Source organism: Macadamia integrifolia, chromosome 11 (genome assembly GCF_013358625.1).
Source record: "Macadamia integrifolia cultivar HAES 741 chromosome 11, SCU_Mint_v3, whole genome shotgun sequence".
NCBI lineage: Eukaryota > Viridiplantae > Streptophyta > Magnoliopsida > Proteales > Proteaceae > Macadamia > Macadamia integrifolia.
The window spans coordinates 1801212-1811285 of record NC_056567.1 but is presented as its reverse complement, the minus strand read 5'-3'; the positions used below and the strand labels follow the sequence as shown (position 1 = coordinate 1811285).

The 10074-nt window shown below is 39.0% G+C and overlaps 1 long non-coding RNA gene across 1 annotated transcript; it reads right to left on the bottom strand.

The window, feature by feature from the left end:
- Positions 1–4660: 4660 nt before the first annotated feature.
- On the bottom strand, positions 4661–6948 carry LOC122094327. The gene is made up of 2 exons (XR_006144722.1): positions 4986–6948; positions 4661–4880 (listed from the first exon to the last, which is right to left on the bottom strand). It is a non-coding gene; the product is annotated as an uncharacterized LOC122094327 (long non-coding RNA).
- Between the last annotated feature and the right edge of the window lie 3126 nt (positions 6949–10074).

Below are 10074 nucleotides of genomic sequence, written 5' to 3'. Positions count from 1 at the left end.
AAAAAAAAAAAAACCCAAGAAATGAAAAGATTCAGTATTCTTCCTGTAGTTGGATGGTTATTTAATTGAATTTAGCAAAATTTTTAAATCTACCCTGAATTGTATGTTGGCATTAGATATGTAATGTGAGGTATACATTCTTCAGCTCTTGGTATGAAGTATAAGAAATAATCAAGGGGGATTCTTTCTATTGAGCCCAACAGCTTTTATATTAGAATCCAACTGGAGGCCTTGTCATTATGTGCTTAGATAAGTTTTCCTCAAAATTCTAGTTGAACAATTCAAAGCATTGTTAGCAACTATTCAGTTTCTTGGATGGGCTGTCAATGACTAGGTTTTTTTAATCTAGAATTAAACCAACATCTGATTAGATTATATTACTTTGATGAGGTTTTATTCTCTACAGATTGAGTTGAATTCCATTTACATATATTATAAACATTACATAATGTGATGGTATTAAATACATGTCTACTCTGTTTTCTACAAAATTTATTATGTATGTTAGTAAGACATGGGTTTACTAACAGTACTCCATATCTTTTTTGGTAGAATCCATATCTTTCTTGAGGGTTTAGTACTCAAGTATACATTGGCACAATCCTTTATGTGAATTCTATTTTTTATTCATTTTAACAAATCACAGCACAGCTCATGTGATTTAGATAGTATTCTAAAAATTCAATGGGGTAGTTCCCCACGCAAGAATTAACTTCGTCTTATTCCACATCCGATTGAGAGAGCTTGGCCACTTTTACATTTTGTTACTTTCTGTAAAATACAAGGAATTATCTAGGTCTATCAAGTGTGTATAAAAACGAAAACAACTTGTCTATCAAGTGTGTATAAAAACGAAAACAACTTTGCCGTGGAAACCATATGGGGGATGATTTGTAATATTACTAGTAGAAATAGGGAGGATAACTTAGCCTTAGGTGCTGTAACTTCTCTTGTTTAATTTTATATTTTCTTTTAATGAAAAAATAAAAAATAAAAAAGAAACCCACAATGGAAAGCTTTGTTAGTATCCTTTGTAAAGGGAGTGACACAATGAAACCTTTATGGTGTATTTAAGATGAAATGCTTTTTAAATTGTCCTTTTGTCATATTCTTAAAATTATTTATGGTATAAAAGGTTTTCAAAAATAACTTGAAAATGAGTTATCAATATAAAAAATTATCGTAGTCTTACACACTTTTTAAGTACATATGATTCACCTCAATGAGAATAAATTTTGTTATTTATAAACGATAAAAAAGTATGGTTACAAAATAATTGACATCTTAAGGGGTGCTAATAAGAAAAACCCTATTAATAAGGACAAGAGAAAAAACAAAAAAAAATCCTTTCCAAGCTATGTGCAAACTGCAGTTGATGCTCTTGTTAGGCTTTCATTGACCCCTATGTTGATGTGGGGGCCACACAGCCAGGCGGTGATCTTCTACCCAATAAACAAATCAGAACAGCTTGCGTCAAAGACTTGATGGAGTAACACAAAAGAAAAATAAAACGAGAGCTTACATCAATTTTCAATAGAAGCTGCTCGGTAGTTGGAGCATATCATCTTATATAAATCAGCCTTTGCTGTGGTTTACCTTTGCAATGGGAAGAGGAGTGCAAGGAAAAGCCTCCATGACTCTTAGACCATAGTGGCACAGCGAAGAAGAAAGGAATGGCAAACAACCTCATCACCTTCCTTTTGAAGGTCCAGATCCTAGTGACCATGAAGCAACGGCTAATCATCGAAGGAGAGCTGCAACATCACACCTTCATCTCAGACTCTCAAATCATTGGCTTGGGTGGCCTCGGTAAATTTTACTCCAAGAAAGTGTTCTCCACTACAATCATGGCTCTATGTCTCACACAAGCATAAACCCGTGGAAGCAATTCTTCCCAGAGAACAAATAAACCTTGTTTGGTTTGCAGGGAGGGGTGAATGATAAGAACAGATATTTCAATACCACTTCTCTTCCTCTCTCTCTCTCTCAATACCCATAAACCAATTATTTTTCTCTGAAATGGCTAGTGTGATCATGAATCACCCACCCTGTGATGGACCCAGTACAAAAAAAGAATTGCTATTTCCAATATGGAGTCCTGGGGTTGGAGCTGCTCAGTAGTGTGGGCGAAGAAGCAAACCCGATGTAGACAACTGGTGTCATCCTTCCAGGGCTGCTTAGTAGTGTGGGTGAAGAAAAGTCGTAGGCATCGCTCAGTGCCAGAGTAATGGAACTTACATGGATCTCTGTGGCGTGCTTTCTCATTGCCAAAGTTGTGCCATTCTAAACAGAGAATGTGAGAACTGAAAGAAAGCACTGAAAAAAAAGGATCTTGAAGAGAATCTGCCATTAAAGAACTGAAACAGTTTCCCTTGAAGAAAAAGAAAAACACAGCGGGTGAAGCAGAGCTGAGCAGAGATGCTTGCTATGTTGCCAATGCGGGTGCTCAATTGTGAGCTATACCATCTTCCAGTCCCCCTGCCTCCTCCTTTTTGTCATTGCTCTGAACAATATATTGGCTGAATATTGGAATCTTTTATCAGAATATTGAGCTAGTTTGATTAAGATTCCGGTGATGGTCGCCGGAGCTCCCGAGTTCTTGTCATTTGCTCTAATTAAATTTTTATTTTAATGTTTAAGCATGAAGCATGAGAGTTGAAACAGCTTCATGAATCATCATAAGTCCTATCGATTTCAAGCAATTTTATTTTAATCAAAATCCTATCAATTTCAAGAAATTTTATTTTAATCAAAAGCATGAAGCATGAGGGTTGAAACAGTTACACCAATCATCATAGGAAAAATCTTTCATACACAGCTTATGCAGAAAATGTTCTTTATATGGTTCATCCCTTTTGACCCTTGTGGGAACTGGGAAGCTAAAATCAATAGTTAATAGATGGGAAAGTTCATTCTCAATAAGTCACATGTTAAATTTTAAATCTTATTTGTATAATATGAATATATGACCAATGGATTGAGAAAAAAAAGCTCCAGAAGCATCTTCCATTCATATCAATTTGGGTTTTCCCACACCATATTTAGATTTGTTCCTTCTTCAATCCAACAAAAAAAGACAAATCCTATGTGGTGGCTCCACTAACCACAAAGATATAGGAAAACTTCTCTTCTTTTTCTTTCTTATTAAATTTTTTACCATAAATAAGCTAAGGGATTGCAACCTGATTATGAGGCCTGCCCTAGTGCAGGGACCAATGAAAACACGTATTGAGGCATTAACATAAATAAAATTTCTTATTTCACAAGGAATGGGACAATAATTTCACATGCTTCTGTGCCATTGAAGGGTGAAAAGACAAAGTAAAAAGAAGCATCTTTCGTAATTGATGTAGGCATCGAATGGGCTGAACCACTAAATCCACGTCTTTGTTTTTATCCATCTCTTCTGTGAATCATCACCCCAGTAGTTTTCATCCTTGGGAAAAGTTAAAACGAATTTATTTTTCGGGAAGATTTGTTGTCCAATAGCATGGCGCAGGGACAATGGAAAAACACAAATAAGCATTAATAATAGTGGGATTTTTGCCTTTCATGGGTTGGGGGGGGGGGATTCACCTCACCCTGTGTTTGGACACAGGTACTCTGCTCCCAGACATGGGTTCTTTTTCCTTTTATTTTATACCCAATTTATCCTCTCTTAGGTTGTCTACCCATATTATAGGCTTATTAAAGTAGTCCAATAATTTTTTATCAAAAAAAAAAAAAGTAGTCCAATAAATGAAAACACATTGGACCAAAGGCGCAACACATAATCAAAAGTTTATTTCCATTAAAACCCCCACCCCCACCTCCATGATTTTCCTGCATCGATCAGACCTAGGACAAACTGACCAAGAAATAAGATTCAATTTATCAAATGAAAGCATAAATATATGCTTCAAATATCTTGACAACTGAAATGTGAGGGTAACTGCAGACCTCATCAATAAACTACCCCATGAACTGGGCATGATGAATCAGATCATTAAGCCTTAACATTGCTGAATGGTTTGGTTTGGTTTTGGCCCATTAATTGGATCAAAGGACAAACTGACCAGTTAAATGTGTGCAAATATTCAGAGATGATAACCGCAACCTACGCTTTCTCTTGAAGATGTGAAAGACTCAAAAAGTCCGATGAATGACAATGATAAAGTTCCTCTACTACCCAACTATAGATCTCACTAGTCCATACACACAGACCCGCCACACAAGATGATTTTATTTGGTACTTTGGTAGCCAGGGAGCTGCCAAGATGAGCCTCTTACCATTGATTAGGAACATTTGCGACTTTTAACCAAAATAAAAATTACAACAGTTGTAACCTTAACAGAATAAAGCAGTAAAACCTAAAGTACTGCTCTATCAAGGCCACTGGTCTAATGACACCAGCTGTTACTCTGAATTACTACCAGGCACTACCCAGCCATGTTCCTACATTTTAGCCGTCTAACAACTTGCATCCCCCATAACAGTACCGTGAAGATAATTAACATTCTATCAAAATCCATACCACCGCCTTTCAAGTAGAAAAGGTCATCAAACATGTGGAGATGCATAATCAGAATAGTGGGTTAACTTGCACCCAACACATTCCAATTATATCATCAGATCTAAAATGTTTAATGTAGGGTTCCACGTTGTGGCATCCAAGCAGCGTATCAAACAAGATATATCTATTAATGATTATCAAGGGGAAGATTATCTTATTGAGACGGAGAAAAATTCAGATAGAAAATATTTTGATTGGGGGAAACATACTTGAGAAGGGACAAATACAGAGAATTAGTTACCCAAACAACATCACTCCTTGTTCAAAACCCTGGGAACTTTGATGTATGGCTCCTCGTAGCTTGGAACAGCTGCTAACATCGCCTTCCTGTTTTTAGTAAAGTAATGTTAGATTTAATTTAATCAAAGTAATAAAACTAATTAAGTTCTGAGAGTTACAAAACAAGGTAAAGAAGATGAAAATCTCATCTACCTATTCTCAAATGATTCAGACACATCATTACGAAAATTTCCACCTTCAGTATCTGTAGACAAGATAAATAAAGTCAAAGGAGAAATAAAGCTGCATATTTTAATCACAGAAACAAAGAGCAAGACCTGAATGGACAAGAAACCACTATATCCATGGATAAGTATTATTAGACAATCCATGACTATTCACATGGCAAATAAGCGAACTATAACACCATCAATCTTTGCTGAGTTGTCAGATTCATTTGCAATAGAACAACATGCACACACTTAATGTGCACGTGAATACTTGCAAATTCACACACACGATCAAACACTATCAATCTCATGGAGTTACATCAGAATGGAGTGCAGCAGAAAAAATAAACATGCACACATGCACATTTTCATTCATGAGTGGGTATACGATAACAGCGAGGCAACATGTTCCAAATGAAAGGGGCATTGGATGTGTTTAAGCCTAGATAACTAAGAAACGATCTTATATTCTTAATCAGCAACACACAGGAAAACTATCCTTTGTTCAAGATAAGAATGAATCCTTTATCTCCTCTTTCCTTAAAATATTGGGTAATTTACAGTGCCACCCCCTGGAGAATGCCATAATTATAAGAACACCCATTTTGTTTCATCAAATTAGACTCAGACCCCCTACCGTCAGTCACTGTTAAGTCAAGAGTTAAAATGACTGTTATACCCTTTTCACTGAAACTCATTTTACCCTTCTCACCTTCACCAAGACACAAGCGCAGAGAAACTCGGGGGGAGGGAGAGAGAGACGCAGACAGAGAGCCACTGTTGGCAACTCCTTCACCCCACCAGTTCCACCTATCCCCACCATCTACAGCTCCCTCACGATAAGCTCCATCTCTTACACAACCCTCTTTTTGAGAATGGCTTTGGCTTTCCCTCCATTTTCTTGGTGGTTATGGAGTGGATAATATCACGAACCTACCGTGCATATCCTCTGGTGCTTCTTAAAATTCTTTGTTTGATTTGGGGTTAGGTGTGTGAGAATCTGATACTGTGAAATTTCTTTTCATTGAAAAGGGGTTAATGAAGTTTCCTTCAACGAAAGGGGGTAAGATGCACTCCACGCTGAGAAGGATTAAACAGAAATGGCATAGTATAGAAAGAGAGAAGAATCGGTAGGAAATATGAAGAAAAGCAATTATCCAACTTACTTGTAGGAATCAAACAACAATTAGGTCATAAATAATGGGCTAATGCACTTATTAAATGGGAGAAAGCTTTTGTGACTTCACTCCAGCAACAGAAACGATAAACGGCCTTGCCCCTCACAAGGAAGTGGACATGAATTGTTTTATTTTAGGGTATTATACCAATTTTAAACGACCTTCGACCTCCTCCAAACCTGAAGGCTCCAACTCTGATCCTTCTCTTTCCTCAATTTGTTACCAGCTCTGCAACTATAATGGGGACGTACGCTCCAACAACCACCAAGACTCTCCAAATCCCGGCAAGGAGTGGAACAAGAAAAAGTCCATCTTGGTTTTTAGGTAGTGCTGATGGAGGTGGTGGATGGCTTGCAAGTCGCAGGAGAGGAGTGGTTTCCGGAGGATAGGTGTTCGTCGTGAGGTCCTGCGTCGTCGATGCCACCGCCGCTGCGTTGAACGACCGTCGGTGGATAGGTAAATTAGGTCTTGGAATTGGAATGGGAAGCAAATCGATTTGGATGAAATAAATAGTAACTTATTATAAAGGTATTTTAGGTACTTCATATTTAATAGGGCAAAATGGTATTTAGAAAGAAATGGACTGCTGATGTCAGTATTTTTGGTATATTCTGTAACAATGACTGACGGTAGGGGGTCTGAGTCTAATTTGGTGAAAGAGAGGGGGTGTTCCTATAATACTGGCATTCTTTAGCGGGTGGCGCTGTAAATAATCCAAAAATATTCAACCATTTCAGCCCCACATTGACATGCAAGCATGGTTTAAAGTATCTCCGATACCGATACGATACCTTCCGATACGTATCTTAAATTTAGCCTACCGATACGATACACACCGATACGATACATGAAATTTTTAAAATCCTTTCGTATCGATATATATCCTAGGATACATACCGATATGCACCAATACACTATCGAAACGTACTGATACTCTATGGAAAATATAAAATCGAGGTGAAATATACGTTTCGGTATGTATCGGTACGTATCGATGAGTATTTGTATGTATCGATCAGTACGTATCGATGAGTATCAGTACATATTGGTGAGTATCGGTATGTATCAATCAGTACGTATCGGTGAGTATCGATACGTATCGGTGAGTATCGGTATGTATCGATACAGTGCGCTACGGTCATATAATGGCCAAGACGGGTATTTTTTCAGAAAACACAATTTTTTGAGGGGTTTTTGTTCCAAAGTTGCTACCAGCTATATTTCTCTCTAACTAAAGTGGAAATCAAGGTTGGGAACAAGGATTTTACATTTAGGGGACAAGTACAAACCTTGAATTCCTAGTGCGATAACCTCAATTTAGTGTTTATGCATAATACATGTTATCAATAGATTTTTTTAACAAATTTTGTATGCAAAAGTGTTTAAAAAGGTGTTTCATATCCATTTATGTGCGTATTTTTAGCGTATCTTAGCGTATCTCCGATACGATACGATACCCTCCGATACGTATCTTAATTTTGGTCAATCGATACAGAGACCGATACCGATACTTTAATCCTTGGACTGGCCACTGATCAAAATCACATTTTTCCATTCCCAAATATAAAGCTATCAAACTTACTCACCTAGCATTTGCAGATGATTTGGTGATCTTTTCCAGAGCTGACACTTCCTTTATGCAGAACATCATGCTTTGCTTGAACCAATTTGCTGCTATGCCTGGGCTCCGTATCAATCCGGCTAAGTCTCTTGTTTTCCTAGTTGGGATATCTGACTCTACAAAAGCCTCCATCCTCGGCCAAAATGGTTTCTGCTTGGGCCATCTTCCAGTGAAGTATCTTGGGCTTCCTCTCATCCCGGCCAGGCTCTCTGCCCACCATTGGACCCCTAGGCTTTACCTCATTAGTAAGCACCTTCAGCTTTGGAAAGGAAAGCTCCTATCCTTTGCAGGCGGATTAGAGATCATCAGATCTGTCCTTCAAGCTTCCTACATCTATTGGCCAGGTACATTCGGTTTGCCGGAATCCATCATCTCCAAGCTTGAGTCCATTTTCACTTCTTTCTTATGGAAAGGAAGTGAGTGTTCGAGATTCCTTCACCCTACTAGTTGGGTTGTTGTTTTCCTTCCCAAAGATGAAGGGGCTTGGGCCTAAGAAGGATTAAAGATGTGAACTCTGTCGGAATCATCAAGCTGGCCTGGAAGATTATCTCCAAAAAGGATAGTATATGGGTCAAGTGGGTGTGCTCGAACCTGCTTAGGTTTGTCTCCTTTTGGACAGTGAAACCCCATGTTGATGCTTTATGGGTTTGGCGTAAGATTATGGCCACCCGCCACCAGCTCTCGGCAGCTATCTCTTCTCAAGTCGGTGATGGGCTGTCTACCATCCTTTGGCTTGATCCTTGACACCCCAAAGGAGTTCTCTCCCATGCTGTTAGTGCCAGAAATATCTCTAACTCAGGATTGCCCAAGCTCGCCCTTGTAGTTGATATTATATCTTCTGGAACATGGTCTACCCCAACCCTCCCCTCGAGCCAGCGTGCTGATATTTGGAACTCCTTGCCAGTCATCTCGGACTCCCAGAGGGAAAGACACGACTCTACTCTTTGGATGCCCTCTTCTTCCAAGATCTTCTCCACTAAGGCTGCTTGGGATTTTGTTAGGACCCATGGTCTAACCACTCTTTGGCACAGACTCCTTTGGTTTCCTCACCACATCCCCTGGCATAGCTTCACGGCCTGGAGAGTACTCACTAACTTCTTGCCTACGCATTGTTTCCTCATCCAAAGAGGCATCCCAGCTGATCCTATGTGCATCCTTTGTGAGAGCGAGCCAAAATCTATGGGCCACCTCTTCTTCGCTTGCACGGTCTCCAACTCCATCTGGAAAATGATTATTGCCAAATGTTGGCTTGTTACTAGAAGAATCCTCCCTCTTCATAGAGAATGGATCTGGATGGACATGACCTTCTGGAGCAAGTCTATATGTGACCAGGTGGGAAAACTTGCCTTTTCTGCAACAATCAATCAGATCTGAATGGAAAGAAATTAAAAGAAATGGACCTCCAACTCTCGCTCTCTGGATAAGATTTGGTGTTCCATCTCCTTCGATGTCAAAGCAATGATCTCACGGATCTCCTCCTCTTGTAATCCATCCACTAGGAATTTTCATATTGTAAATTCTTGGGAGCTGCCTAGCTCCATCATCAGGAATGCCCCTCCTTGAGCTTGGGCCTCTTTTTTTCCTTTCCCCCTTTTCTAAGGACTGTATGTTTTTTCCTTTCTTCTTGGTAATGAATTATTTATTCACCCAAAAAAAAAAAAGTTAACAAGAGAATAGGAGCAATAAAAAATTGTGTAGAAAGGATAAAAAAATAAAAAGTAAGGAATAGTGGGGACTAAGGGCAAAAGAAAAGAGTATTGGAAAGCAGAGATTAAGGGTTTCTTGACAACCCACGATAGTAGTTGCCTTCAACCTCCAGCCAAGAAAACAGAGGCGGTGGATCAGTTCCAAACAAATCAATAGTGTTCTCTCACACAAGATCGATTCAAACTGAAAATTTAGGGGAGGATTCCTAACCCACTAACCTGTTAATCCAACCCAACAGACGCCTAAATCCACCCCACGAAATCAAGTAAATAATTTCTAAAACAAGGGCTAGCGGAAAGTTCAGGCCTGAAACTTGGCTTCGATCTTAGGTTGGAGGGATGCTTTGGAACTGGCACTTGGGGAGTTAGTTCGCCCAAGGGAAAGGAACCTATGACTATGACCTCAAAGCCAATTGACTACGGCTGATGATTCAGTGAGACCTTCTTCTAAATCTGGTGTTATCGCTGGTTGCAGAAAACAAAACAGAACGGCAAAAGAAAGAGAGAACAGATTACTGAAGAAAATAGAGAAGAAGAGGAGAGAGAGCACAAAAGAGGGGGGGGGGG